Raw genomic sequence first — 15,783 nt, forward strand, 5'->3', positions numbered from 1 at the left:
AAAAAAATCCATGATGTTACAGTGGAACAGCTCTTGAATTTGTATGCTCCAAATTTGCAAGTGGCCTTTCATTTTTTAGTTGTTGTGGTTTGTTTTTTGGTACTGGGGATTGTACCCAGAAGTGTTTTACCACTGAGCTATATCCCTAGTCCTTTTTATTTTTTATTTCGAGGCAGGGTTGTGCTAAATTGCTGAGGCTGGCCTCAAACTAGCAATCCTCTTGCCTGAGCCTCCTGAGTTGCAGGTGTGCATAACAATACCCACCATGGCCTTTGATTTTTAGGGTATATTTGTAGCCTTTCTCCACATAGGCAAGCAAAAGATTCAGAATTATCTATTTAGCAAATTCTACAAAACCACCACCATAACTTTTTTTTTTTTTTTTTTGGTCATAATGATAATGCAAGCAAATGTTATCTTTGGCCTAAATTTTCAAATTTAATAGTCTCAATTACTTGGTTTGTTTAGACACAGAAGGAACACAGAGGGTGTTTGTTGTTTTGTTTGCTTGTTTTTTTGTGCGGCTGGGGATAGGGCAAGCACTCTACCAACTGAGCTATATCCACAGCCCTGTTGTTCTGTTTTGTTTGTTTGTTTTCTGTACTGGGGATCAGACCCAGAGGCCCTTTACCTCGGAGCTACATCCCTAGACTTTTTTTTTTTCATTTTGACGCAAGATCTCAGAAGTATTTCTGCTGTTCCTAAAAATATAAATTTTAGCCAGCTACAGTGGCACACACCTGTAATCCCAGCAACTCAGGAGGCTGAGGTGTGAGGATCTCAAGATTGAGGTTATCTAGGCAATCCAGAAAGACCCTGTCACAAAAATAAAAAGAGCCAGGGATGTAGTTCAGTGGTAGCGGTGTGCCTGGATCCAATCCCCAGTATTAGACCAAAACAAAACAACACACCAAGTTTTAGATACTCTACTCTTTTCTTTTGCATGCTGGCACAAAGGAAAGCCAGGGATGTGGACAGGAGCCAACTGACTTTGATGTACGGTTTATCCCTAACTCAGAGTTCTCATCCAGCAGTGTACCTTGGTTTCCCCTTCCATTAAATAGTACCAGGCTGGATTTCAGGATAGTGTGAATTTAATGAGAAGGTCAGCAGTAGTCCCATTTTTCTTCTCTTTTGTCAAGAAAATAAGAGAGAACAGTAAAATCCTGGTATGCAAAGGTAGAAGCCAGGGTTCCCTAATTAGCTTCACTTAGTGCCTGGCCTAGCTGACAGTGGATAGATGTTCCTTGCTGGTGATGAAATACTAAGCATAAGAACCTGTGTTTCTGGTTCTGCGTTGTCAGAAAGCTGCTATTATTCAGCATTTATTAGGTACCCACAGAGTATGAGGCATAAACATGACAAGTAGAAAACACACAGTCCCTAACCTCTAAATTACAAAAGACAGATGCACAAGGAAGTAGGTGGACCTCGAAATTGTTTCCAAATGGCTGTTTGTAGGAGGATTTAGAGTAGGAAAAGTCAAGGAGGGCTGGCTAGGGGACAGGATGCAATGTAAGGAAATAGGAGGTATAAGAGGAGTTATTGTTTTCATAAAAGGGTTAGGGTAGGAGGTCAGGCCAATTTCCAGAATCGTTAAGAAGTGACAGGAGAGATCTACTGGTGATAATGAAGAACCCAAGGGAATAAAGAGAGAGGAGTGATTTTCTTTTGTCTCTCTGTCCTCTTTGCTAATAGGAATACTTCCTCCAGCTTCCTTGTTGGCAGTAAAAAAAAAAAAAAAAAAAAAAAATCATGGTTCTTTTAAAATAAGACGCTCCCTTGCTAAATTAATAGTTCCAACATTTACTAGCCTCGGTTTCTTCATCTTTAAAATGGAACAATAATACCTCAAAGGGTCAACCTGAGAATTAAAGAAGATGAAGCATGAAAGTGGCCCATGTGGGTGCCCAGGAGGCCCTGGAGCTTTAGTCAACCTCTGATGTCCTGGGTTTCTTGCTGTCTCATTCTTCTATTTGTTTAAAGGAGTAAGACTGTAAGACTATTTTTTTTTTTTTTAGCAGTCATTAGATAAGAGACAGAAAAAAAATCACAGTGGGAGCCTTGTGAAATAGTTCTCGGGACCCTCCAGGGCATTTCTCTCAGTCTCTTCATCAATGGAACTGGTCTGTATCCTAAGTCTTATTTATAAGGAGGCTTTCAGGCAATTTCACAGTGCTTTTCTGTGATGCAGCCCCCCAAAACATGTAAACCCAAGGGATTAGTAGCGACTTAAAGGGAAAATAGTGTAAAGTTACGCCATGAACCGAGCAGTGCAGCGCCTTGATACACGGTTCCCTTGGGCTCCGACAGTGAATGAAACTTATCTAAGTGGCCCAGTCCACTCCCACACCGCTGGATCCGCAGCCCTTTGTTAGGACGTGCAGGAGAATTGCTCAATCTCAGGGGGCAGCTGAGTCTGTAATGACCTGCATTGTGGAAACACACAGGAGTTCACTATCTAGGAATGAAAACTTAAATCTCGTTTTATATTTCTTTGTTGACAGTTGCAAAGCAGGACTGTGGGGTAAACAAAATGTTTATTCTGGCAATGTTGGTTTCATAGGAGTTTCAGATACATTTACTGAATAGGGCAGCAGCTTGGTATGGAAATGAAATGGGAATATCATCTCAGAGCTACACAGAAGTCTTGAAAAAGACTGGAATATTCCCTAAATACAACCATTATGAGGCTGGCATACTTACACTGATGATCTCATCAGACTAATAATTAATAAGCGTGAATTAGGCTAATGAAATCAGATAGTGTAATGAAAAGCAGCCTCCTATTTGTTAGTATCCCTATTTTCCCCATTATTTAATCTCTAAGAGAAATTGAATATTGCTGCTGGAGATCTAATTGAGCCTGTATGACTTCTAGACAATTTTTTTTTTTTAAGTCTCAAAGAGCCTTTAGAAAGGGGCAAGTATAAAAATATTAAGAATCTCTGGGCTGGGGATGTGGCTCAAGTGGTAGCGCGCTCGCCTGGCATGTGTGCGGCCTGGGTTCAGTCCTCAACACCACATGCAAACAAAGATGTTATGTCTGCCGAAAACTAAAAAATAAATATTAAAAACATCTCTCTCTCTCTCTCTCTCTCTCTCTCTCTCTTTAAAAAAAAAAAAAAAGAATCTACATAGCAACACTTGCAACATTGGGAACACAGATCAGATCAGAACAACTGCAGGCATTTCCTGTTTCTTTGATAAAACTGAAGAAACTGTAGTAAAGGAAATGATGAAAATGCATTTTTTTTTCCAGGCAGGGTTTTATTTAAAAAAAAAAATGAGATTCTCTTTCCTCCAGTGAAAGCTTCTTGGATTTTTTTAAAAAATAATTTTGGGGGGCTGGGGTTGTGGCTCAGTGGTAGAGTGTTTACCTAGCATGCATGAGGCACTGGGTTCAATCCTCAGCACCACATAAAAATGAAATAAAGATATTGTATCCACCTAAAACTAAAAAATAAATATTTTTAGAAATATTGTTTAGTTGTCAATGGACCTTTATTTTATTTATTTATTTATATGCAGTGCTGAGAATTGAACCCGGTGCCTCACACATGCTAGGCAAGCGCTCTATCACTGAGCCACCACCCTAGCTCCAAAGTGTCTTGAATTTTTTGACACACCTAGTTTAGTAAATAATTAAACTACAATACATGTTTCCCTCCAAGGATAAGCACTTTAGTATAGCCTGGAAGAATTATGGGGTCAAGAATGAGCCCTTTAGGCTGGGCACAGTGGCACATGCCTGTATTTCCAACAACTCGGGAGGCTGAGGCAGGAGGATCAAGAGTTCAAAACCAGCCTCAGCAACTCAGCAAACCTCTAAGCAACTCAGCAAGACTCTGTCTCTAAATAAAATATTTTTTAAAACGGACTAGGGATGTGGCTCAGTGTTAAAGTACCTCTGGGTTCAATCGCTACTGAAAAAAGAAAAGGCTTTTGGTCTGAAGAATGGAGCTGTGAAGACAAACGGGACATGAACTGGGAGATCATCTTTTCGGGTGAGAACTCATCAGCTGCCTCTGTATCTTAAATCTGCAAGAAAAAGGTGAAAGCATGTCTGATGTGGTTTGGTTTCTATTTGAGTCTCCTCTTCCAAAGAAAGCTTGAGAATCTACAAAAGGGATCAAGGGCAAAGGAAGCATGTGCTTTCCATTCTTCTCCCATAGCAGCATGTGGATAAGGAGAGCCCTTGTGTGAACTGGAACTGTTCGGGACCCGTTCCAGGGACTTCTTATTCTTATGTTCTCTCATCTTCTGTTGGAAAGCATGTGCCAAGACAGACAGGAAGAATGCATTTGTGAGTGAAGGGTTAAGCCAGCAGGATGTGTAGATTAAAATCACAGTGTATTTCCCATTCGATAATATTGGATCTATTTTGGGATTACTTATCAGTTGGTTATTGTGCTAATAATTGCCATTAAAATTAATACTACATTTTGGGGATTAGGCAGAGAGCTAACAAGTTCCCTTTTACACAGAGCTTTCCAAAAGCAATCTGGGTAACTTGTTTCTGGAATGCAGCTGTGTAAGTTTCATTAACATCTTGCAGGTGGAGCCTAATTTTAGTTCAGCCTTGAGAAGGGGGAATTGTTTTCCTCATGATACTCACAGCAAACAGCAGCAAAGCAGGTGGAGCTTCACCAAGCGCTTGTTTACTTTCCTGTTTTTAAAAAAACAGATGATTCATATCGTTAATCATACAGTTTCTATTTGATTTTAACATGTCTTTAACAGAATACTCTGCAGTACATGTGACCCACAGTTACTCAAATATAAAACAAAAGCAATGAAATGGAAAATGATAAGAAAATGAGCAACGAATCCTAAATATAGTGGAGGAGAAGCCAGTGAATGAACTGAAGTGAAATTTAGAAATGCATCTGTTTGGCTACAAAAGCATTTTTAAAAGCAACCTTCTAGATTCTAGTTTGGCAATTTGAGTTTGGCTCAGTCAGAAAGTTCAATATGGATTTCTTTCTGCCATTGCAAGAAGCAAAGTATTAGGGGAAGGAAGCTGTTGCTGTGTAAAGAGGAGAGGAAGGATCAGAAAGGACAACTGAGATGCAGATAGCTTTTTTCTGGCCAGTCCTGCCCTGGCCTTTGAATTCAGGGAATGATTGGTAATTGGCTTAAATTTTAAGATTGAGGGAAAAACATTTTAAGGAATCAGAGTGATTAATGACAGTAATTTCTCTTTTAATTTGTTTAGGAAGTATTTTGAGCTTCACTTGGAGATTCAAGGGAACAAACCTTATGTTTGGTCTAGTTAATGTGTTTCACTGCAGTAAACCTACTGTGTGAGTCTCTGGGCACAAGGACAGAGCTCTGCCACCATAATACTGCTCTGTGTCATCTGGCTTAAACAAGAGCCTTTGAATTCTTCTGCCCTGTGGGGCGTGCATGAAAATTCCATTACCTCCACAGAGAGGGGGTAGCTCCATGTGCATATTTGTTTCTTTCAATTCAGCCTCTTGGAATGGATGGAATTTGTGATTATGCTGTATAGAAGTCTATTGTTCTGAACCTCAAAATAAACCTCTTCTTAAAAGCCCTGTTTGGAACCTCGAAGGTCACCATTCAAGGGCTTCCCTTTATGAAACTTCTTAACCTGGGCTGCAGGTTTGTCCGTGAATGTGCTTCAGAGTGTTCATGGAAAAGGTTTTGTTTTGTTTTGGGTTTTGTTTTTAAATTTTTTCTTAGTTGGCATGAATGTGCATTTTTCTCAAGAAAGAGTTCCATAGCTTTCCTTGGATTCTCAGAAGACTCTGTAATGCCAAAAATGTTAAGAATGGTAGCCTTATACAAAATGTTTCAGATACCACCTTTCATGTAATAGAGATACAGTGGTTGACTTTGGCTAATGATTATAACTTATACAGTTTGTCAGGCTTTCCTCTTACAGTGAGTTATAGTTTGACATAGGAAAAGTTTGCCCTTACGTCTGCCTCGTTTCTTCCATTAGGGTTCCATAATTCCTTATCTCTGACTTGTAACCATGCTAAATGAACATCTAAGAGAATATTAGATTCTCTCAAGATGCATTTCTTTATTCAACAAAGATTTGTTAAACACAAATTATACTTAAAGGTCTTCCAGATTTCAGAAAGACACAACACACTCTTTCTCCTTTAGACATATCAGGCCTTTGGCAGAGGCCTTCAGCTAGGAAGAGAAACTCAACCCACTGATGTTTGTAAAGGGGAAAACATTATATAAGGCACCAGATTTTCAAAACATACATTCTCATCTTGAAATATAAATGAAAAACATAAAAGCAATGATAGGGACCTTCTGACAATGTGACAAAAACCACATCCCACCCAAACTGTGCAGTGCTATCCCAGTCCACCCACCTGCAGACTGGCCATAGAGGTTGTGTGGGTGGCAGAATGGAATCATGGAAGGAACTCCCAGGGGCAGAAAGAGGGAAAAGGTCATCTAAAGGCAAGAGAAACCAGTGTGTCTAAAACTTAGGCTAAGTAAGCATTTTTGACTAAGGTAATCTAGACTGTAATTGCATAATTATCATTGTGATTTTCCAACTGTCTTGAGGATAGTCCTACTGGGGTTTCCAAAAACTTGGTGCCTTTTCATTTTCCTCTACAAGACTCAGTCTATGACTGCAATTTATTACTGTATTCTACAACTCAGACTCTGTTAATATTTCTTTCATCCCCCACATCAGAGTTTCTCTTCTGTCCTAAATTATTCTTTGACACTCCCCTTCCAATTTGTTCACAGGACTGGGAAGATTAAGAGAAAGGGAAATAACTTTATATGAAGCAGGAATGAAGTACTTTTTCCAGACACATAGGCTCATGTCTATAATCCTAGTGACTCAGAAGGCTGAGGCAAGAGGGTCACAAGTTTGAGGTCAGCCTCAGCAACTTAGTGAGGCCCTAGGCAACTTAGCAAGACTCTGTCTGAATATAAAAAGTGAAAAGGGCTGGGGATGTGGCTCAGTGATAAAGCACCTCTGGGTTCAATCCTTCGATCCCCAGTACCAAAAAAAAAAATACTTTTAATTTTGTCTCATTGAAACTCACACTTTTAATAGCATTTGCCATTCATTTGATCTTTCCAACATTGTTTTAAGCCTCAATCAGAATGTAAAATTCAGCATCTAACTTCAACTTATCATGAAATATAGGATTATCTTAGGGAGGATGAAATGGATTTGCAGTCCATTTCCAGAATATAAAAAAGGTTGCTTTGACTATCTAAATGGAGGGCTCATCTAAAAAATATTCCTAGTTAAAAATCACAGAATTGGCAACCTGCCTTCCTCTTTCCTAGGTTTTTCATTTCTTTGTAAATTTTTCCTACACTCCTTTCTCGGCAAACCTACACTTTTCCTGCTGAGATTCCTTAAGCCACAGAGTAAAATGTCACCACCAGGAAACATGTGATTCATTTCACTCTTGCTGGTAGGTACATTCAGAATTCTACTTCAAGAGGTTTCCTTCCTGGTTTTAATCTAAACCTTATTGGGCTGCCTGCAGTGGCCCTGGCGACCACAACTGCAGAAATGAAGTCTTTTCAGAAGCACTTAAGGAAGACCTGGTAGTGATGATTCTGCTTCTGAAGAAGTTCCAATCAGCAGCAGGGTAAAATTTATGAGATTCTTATGAGATTTTTGGTTTCTTAAAAGAGTGCACATACCACAGAGAATCCGAATACATTCCATGAAAACTGGGCCGTCCTGACAACCAGCACAAGCCAAGCACATGTGCAGAAAAGTTGAGAGGTCACCTTGTGGCAGGGCCACACTAGCAGCATCGCAGACAGATGAGATGGAGCCTGGTTAGAGTCTACAACAATAGAAGAAGGATTCTTCAACTTCACTAGGGGAGCCCTGCCAATACCTGATGGTTATCTTTAGTGCAAGGACCCATCTTTAGTATTTAATAGTATCAGCTCTGCTTGTTTTTTTAGCCTACAAATTGAGTAAGGATAAACAAAGCATTAGCCAAAAACTCTGTAAGTACATGAGAATCTTTACTTTGTAGAAAAGAAACAATAATTTAAGAATAAAGAGTATTTTGATTGTACATACCAACATGCTTGGATAATGTCTACACTTAGTTTTCTTTTTAAGACATTTGATTATTAAGAGTTACGTAGGCTGAGGCAAAATGGCTTTCCCATTCACGAATATATATGGCTATGTATATAAATATACATGTACATAAATACATATGAAAAATATGAAGGCCATTTTGCCTCAGCCTACTATTATATGTGTATTTTAAATCAAATTAAATACTATATTTTAAAAGCTTTTCTACTCATCCGACTTCGAAAGGAAGATTCAGTTACTCAAATAGATTAAATTGTGTTGGGAAACAGAGGTGCCAACCAGCCCTCACCCAGAGGTGTTGGACCAATTCACTTGATAATAGACCATTGTATGCTGTGCTCTGTTTGGATTACTGTTAGACAAAACTAAAGGAAAGGAAGAGCAAGCAAGCACAAATAGACTAGTTGGATAAATGAGAATTGGTGACATTAATAATATAAATGATATTTAAATCATTATAGCACATTATAATACTTAAATCATTATAGCACATTATAATTTTCTGTTTACCTACAATATGATTTTATCTTCTAATAATCATCTTCGAAGGAAGAATGAACAGATATTATCAAGTAATTTGATGGAGTAGAAAGTTAAATCAGAGGTTTTAGAGCTGTGGTTTAGTCAGCTTTTTCACTGCTGTTGACTAAAATACCTGACAAGAACAATTTTAGAGGAGGAAAAGTTTATTTGGGGGCTCACAGTTTCAGAAATCTCAGTCCATAAGCAGCAGGCTCCTTTCCTTGGGGCTTGAGGTGAGGCTGGACATCATGGTGGAAGAGAGGGGTGAGGGAAGCAGCTCACATGCTGATCAGGGAGCAAAGAGAGAGAGAGACTCCCTTTGCCAGATACAAAATATATATCTTAGAGTCACGCCCCCTAGGGACCCACCTCCTCCACCCCATCTGCTTTCAGTTACCATTAGATTAATCGCTATCAGGGGATTAATTCACTGATTGGGTTAAGGTTCCTTTAAACCGATCATTTCACCTCTGAATGTATCTTCTATTGTCTCACACATGAACTTTTGGGGGACACCTAATATCCAAACCATAACAAGCATTGACACCAGTCTCATATTTAATAAGACATTAAACTAGAGAAATTCGAGATTTCACATAAATACTTGGATACCTGACTTGTCTAGAAAATAGAAAGTTCTAACAGTACCGAACACATTAGTCCCATATCCACCGTGGCAATGGGGGACCACAGTACTCCTTCCTGTTGCTTCACATGTGGTTTCCTATTCATTAATCTTTATGGCTTGGCCTTTGTAGACACTAGATTTTTGAACCTCTGATGTAAAAGGATTGTCATAAGGCCATATCCTGAGCTGATGGCAGAGCTAGGACTAAAATGCTGGTCTACTGGCTGCATTTTTTTTTTAACCATAACATGTTCACATAGACTAACATGAGGCTAGATCAGCTCTTTCCTCTCCTCCAAGAACCTCCCATTCCACTGGACTTCTCAGAGTTGTCAAAGAGGTCACTTGTGCCTCCACTCCTGATATTGTTGGTACTGTCCCTCAGGTTTTTAGTACTGTCTGCTACTCTCCCTCCCCTGACAAAACTTTAACCCTAGTGTTCCACTCAAAGTCCCCTGCTCTCTGCAGCCATCTCAGAGCTGATCTGCAGCTTCCCACCTGCCATCATTTATTCAGTCTCATCCTTTATTCAATAAATGTCAGATGAGCAGATGAAGAAAGGAAACGGTACTAGTATGTTAATACCTTAGTCTGCAGTTGACTTGCTCTTCTCCCCGGGTTTATGTTGGAGTGACAACATAATGACTTCATTCTCTGTTTTAAATGATGGGTCAGATTACTTAATAATGAAGAGTTGGGGAGAATGGCATCCAGCCACATCCATCACAGGCAATGCGTACAGTTTGGGCAACTTCTCTTTGAGATACTCCAACACGAAGCTTGCAGATTCAGAATTTTTAATTCATTTATTTATCAAAAATGTCCCTTGCTTGAACTGAGAAGCTCATGTTTCTTTGCCTCTTTAGTTTGGTAAGCAGGGAAAACATTAATTCAGGCTAGAGAAGGCAGCATTCTGCTTTACCTCAGCAGGAGACAAATTGGTGGCTGGCAGGGAAAATTATATGTCAAAAAATGATGCAGAAAAGATAAGAACTGGGCCAAGTTATTGATTCATTCCTTAACTCTTACTGTGTTCCAGACACAAGTTAGGTCCTGAAGTAGATATATTAAATAAATAAGTGCAGTGAATATTATGGGCATCTATACAAAGTACTGAAGACACAAGGGAGACAGCAGTCAGCTCTTCCCAATGAAATCAACTAAGTTGACCTTCAAACTGAGTCCTCACAAATATAAGTGTATTTGGCACACGCTTTGGGTAGGACATTAAAGAATGTTTAATGCTACAAAATAAATTAATTAGATGCATCTCTCCTTCATAAGAGTATATAGGTCATATGGAAAACATTTAAGAACATAGTGAGTGTATTAAAAAAAACACCTAGTGGACACAAAATAAATGAATAGAGATCTATGCTTGCTAGACTCCACCTGAACTTCAATTCTGGCTCAATTATTTGCTGGAAGTATTGAGTTTGGACAGATTTGTTCATTTCCTTGTGCCTCAGTTTCCTCCTGTCTTAAAAAGAAGATGATAAAATTATCTACTTCACTTTAGGTTAGCAATCAATGAGATGATACAAGAAAACTGTTTAGCATAATAGCTGACACACAGTAATTAAAAAATTAGCCATTTGCAATATTGTAATATAATGTAGTTGAAAACCATATACTATTTTTCTTTAAAACAGCCAGCATCAAAAAAAAGAGTCATATATTTTCAAAGCATTTATTAATGAAAACTTAGATAATTAAAACAAAAAAAAAGAATCTCGTATCTAATGTGCTTTGCAACATTTATGTTTCAGTTTTGCATTTTATTCTCACTCATCTTAGATAATGAAACTAGACCAGGTCCCATAATTGCCCTTCCGCAACTAACTGTTCAGTATTCAGTTTCTTGAATTTTTCAGTGCGGTTCATCTCCCAGCTGAAATGAATTAGCATGATACTACTGTGCTGATGCTTCCAATACTGCACATTACCAAAGACAACCATTCTCAGCAACAATTTTTTACTTTCAAACATTGATTAAAATTAATCTTTTTTGTTTTTTTCCTGAGGTCCTGGGAATTGAACACAGGGCCTCTTGTATACTAAGCAAGCACTGTACCACTGAGCTATATCCCCAGTCCCTAAGTTGTAAATCTTAAAGTTTCTTAAATTGTATTTTTTTTTTTTTGGTACCTGAGATTGAACTCAGGGGCACTCAACCACTGAGCCACATCCCTAGCCCTATTTTGTATTTTATTTAGATACAGGGTCTCACTGAGTTGCTTAGTGCCTCACCATTGCTGATGCTGGCTTTGAACTTTTGATCCTCCTGCCTCAGCCTCCTCAACCACTGAGATTATTTTAGGGCTTTTTTAATTTTTTCCTCTGTGGTACTGGGGATTTGATCCCAGGGGCACTCTACCACCAAGCTACATCCCCAACCCCTTTTTAAAATTTTAAATTTTGAGACAGGGTCTTGCTAAATTGCTGACATTGCTGAGGCTGGTCTCAAACTCATAATCCTTCTGCCTCAGCCTCCCAGGGAGCTGGGATCATAAGGATGTGCCCCTGCTTCCAGGCACAGGACTGTTGAACATAACATCAATCATAGCAGTCTTCTGGAAAAAGTTTCAAAATTCTTTATTTCCTACTAATTTATTTGATTATTTGGTTATTCCTATTAAATTCATATGACACTGAGCACTCTGGATAAAATAACCTTGTGAAAAATCTGTCATATCTGGGGGACTCTACCATCCCTAGATAACATACTATCCTTACAATCTCTGCTAGTCTACAGGAAGTAATCTTAGGCCTTTGTATATAATATGTGTTATGCTATAAAAAAATTAATATGGCTCTTTAAAAATGCAGTATGAGGATGTAACTCAGGGGTGAGAGCAATTGCCTAACATGCTCTGGTTACTGGGTTTGACCTCCAGCACTGCAAAACAAAAACAAAAAATCTTTAAAAATACACTATAATGAAAGTGAAAGTACAATTAGGGGAGACATATCAATAAAATATTATAAGAATAGAAGGACTTTATTACTTGCTAATACTCACTTTTCCTGAGATAATACAAATTACCAAACAGAAGCTATTTCCTTTTTAAAGGTGTTTTTCATCTTATAAAATTGGGGTCATCCACTACATCCATCTTGAAGGAAAATGCTGTCTCCACATTGCTGCTTCTGTGTCACCCTTAAGTGTGCAAGGCTGATGCAGCTGTAGTTTGAGATTCAAGTGGGAGCTGCTGAGAATCTCTCCCTAGCCATATTCTCCAGTGGTACTGTGGGCTTTCTACCACAGTCGTGGGCAACACCTCACACCACTACACTCTTCTTATCTTGTTCATTTCTCAGGTCTTCTTTTCCACACCAACCAGTTGTTCATGATTTGCTGTAGAATAATTTGGCCCTTTTCTTATGAGACACTTCTCATGAAGCCAGGCCCAGAAGCACTCTGACTTCTCAACTTCAGAGTCTCATCCAGATTCATCTAGTTGTTTTCCTTAACAACAAACCATTTGTATGTGATATGTGTTGCTCCTCCAAAAGGCAAAAACAGTAGCCTTTTTTCTTTCTTAAGAAACATTCTTAAGAAACAAGATTGTGGGTTTTTTATGCCCCCAATTCATATTCCATATTCCAGATATATTTCAGCAAATATTTTTAAGTGTTTTGTACATGTGAGGCTATTTGAAAAACAATTTGATATTCATACTTCTAATAACTCCCATTGCAAGGCATGAACCCCCAGAAGCTGAAGCAGAAAGTTATAGAAATAAGACCTTGTGTTTTTCAGTAGGAAGGAACTTCAGATGTGCCCCTAGAAACTACACTAATTATTCTTGTTGTATCATGGAGTATGAATGAGAGAAAGAAGACTATCGATGAGTCAATGCTGACCTGATTTTACAAGCAATGAAAGGCAGATTCTGAGAACTTCAAAACAATGAGTTTGACATCAGTCCCTAGCAATGTTAGACAAAATTATTAACGTAAAAATGAGCATTTTAGAAAAATGGCAGTGACTATTAGGTTCACCAAGAACAAAACAGCCCCAAGTACACTAATTTACTTTTACTCTTCAAAAGAGAGTATAGTTGGACTTGGGCAAGTCTTTTAATCAAAATACTCATATGTTCCTAGAAGATAAGTCAAAGCTGGTTTTTAGTATAGTTAGAAAGTTTCCACAATGAGAGAATTACTTCTTTCAGAAGTGACTTAGAATGAGCTTTGGAGTCAGATTTTCAGGTTCAAATTGAAGTGCTGCAATTTATTGGCCATGTAAGTTTATGAAAGTTGCATAAATTTCCTGAACCTTAAAATTCTCAGCTGTAATGAAGGATTAAAACTGTCATGATGATGCTGTGTATCTTAAATGACATAATGTGAATGAATGTTTTTTACCCATCCTTAAATAAGTGCTCAATAAAAATGATAGGCGTTATGTTTTATTCTCCTTACTATAATGACAGTTTCCAACGTAAAGAGAGGTCCCTGAGAAATGTACTAGCACGCTTTTGCCAGTCATTTGAATGGAAACCTGGAAGCCTTATAACTATACTGGTAGGCTCCTTGCTATGCTATGCACTCTTTCAGGAAAGGGACCCTGTCTCCTTATTCTGTATGCCATTAGTGCCTGACATAATGTCTGACCCATCGTAGCCACTCAGGTGTGTCTTAAAGAATGACATGAAGCTGAGCATGATGGTGCACGCTTGTAATCCCAGCCAGCTCAGGAGGCTGAGACAGGAGGATTGTGAGTTCAAAGCCAGGCTCAGCAAAAGCAAGATGCTAAGCAACTCAGTGAGACCCTGTCTCTAAATAAAATACAAAATAGGGCTGGAGATGTGGCTCAGTGGTCAAGTGGCCCTGAGTTCAATCCCCAGTACCAAAAAAAGAAAGAATGACATGAATAAAGCATGGCAACAAAGACATTGGATAATACAGTCAGGATTCAAAAAAGTCTTGAATAAATAGAATAATGGTCCAATGTCAAACATGAACTAGAGTATGAATGGATATAGAGTCCTCTATTTTTATACAAAACACAGGTTGCAACAGAAACAAATTACAATAGCTTGAAATAAATAGCATTTGGTACAAAAAAAATTTAGACATTCTAGTTTTACAAAAGTTCAAAAACTCAGAATAAGATGATGCCAACCCTCCACAGAGTACATTTCCTGCCTTAGTAAAATTTTAAATGATTAGAGATAGAGTCCAGAACAAGGCCGGCATCACTACCATGTACTTTGCATAATTAGGCCACATGTCAAGTAATGCACTCAGTTCTGACTGCCACATTTAGGAGAGACAGGGACGAACTGGAATCTATCCAATATGGTGATAGGCCTTAAAAGCCATATCCTATTATAATGATTAAAGGAATGCTCAGTCTGAAAAAAAGAGTAGACTTAGGGAAAAATGATAGCCATTTTTCAAATAGTTGAATAACTTTCATGTGGAAAATAGGAATTAAATTTATCCTCAGAAGCTTCAGGAAAAAAAAAAAAACTCATACCAAAAAATAGACAATTCAGGAAAGTATTGGTCAAAAATAATGATGATCTCTATTTAAAACAAGAATGAAATGTCTTAAAGGTAATGTTGTATTCTCTTCGAAGTTAATATGAATTTATTTCATAAATGATTAATGTACGCATTTATATGCATACTTTATATACACCCTATATTTTAGGGAAACCTTCAAAAGTTTGTAGATTAATTGATGTATATCATTTATGGTTTCCACATGTGTATTTATAAATGTACCTGTAAACGTATACTTAGCAAATTTTAATTAAACATCATTATATGTCAGTTTTGTGCTAGATAGTGGGCAAGCTGAAGCACAGGCAATATGATATAGAAAATTTCTGCTTTGAGTGGGATATTAGATGAAAGTTTGATATTTGAGATTAAATCAATCTAAAAAAGCTATTTGCTTGATTTAAATGTCACTGGGGAATTGAGAGGTTTGAGAAATTAAAATCCTACATCCAAAGCACATTGACAATGTAGGTTGAAATCATGCTGTTTGCATCTACTGAGCCTCATATTTTCTAGACTTTGTTCTGATCATGCCATACTTACATGGGTAAATAAGACATATGATTTTGGCATATTTCTAAAATCTTATCTTGCCTCTTCAATACCTGAATTTTATTTATAACATATACCTGTAAAGCAATATTTAGCCAACCCTTTTTCTTTTCTTTTCTTTTCTTTTTATTTCAGGTGTGGCGGGGCGGGTATTGGGGATTGAGCTCAGGCACACTAGACCACTGAGCCACATTCCCAGCCCTATTTTGTATTTTTTTTTTTTTAGAGACATGGTTTCACTGAATTTTTTAGCATCTCACTTTTGCTGAGGCTGGCTTTGAACTCACAATCCTCTTACATCAGTTTCCTGAGCCTCTGGGATTACAGGTGTGAGCCACCCAACTCTTTTTTAATATTACCATGGACAATTTTAAAAAATCACATTGAGTGACAACTGTCTACTACTCCTTAAGGTAGTAAAAAAAGATTCCTTTTTCTTTAGAACTTTATAGAATACTTCTCCTTTTCTCTTAAG

The 15,783-nt window shown here is 38.0% G+C and overlaps 1 protein-coding gene across 33 annotated transcripts in view; it reads left to right on the top strand.

Moving 5' to 3' along the window:
* Positions 1 to 15,783, top strand: part of Adgrl2 (adhesion G protein-coupled receptor L2) — a 644,234-nt gene that overhangs the window by 344,539 nt on the left and 283,912 nt on the right. The gene's annotated exons all lie outside the window — the stretch shown is intronic.

This window comes from Marmota monax, unplaced genomic scaffold (genome assembly GCF_021218885.2).
Source record: "Marmota monax isolate L192 unplaced genomic scaffold, Marmota_monax_Labrador192_F-V1.1 WCK01_AAM20220418_F8-fsc00046, whole genome shotgun sequence".
Taxonomy (NCBI): domain Eukaryota; kingdom Metazoa; phylum Chordata; class Mammalia; order Rodentia; family Sciuridae; genus Marmota; species Marmota monax.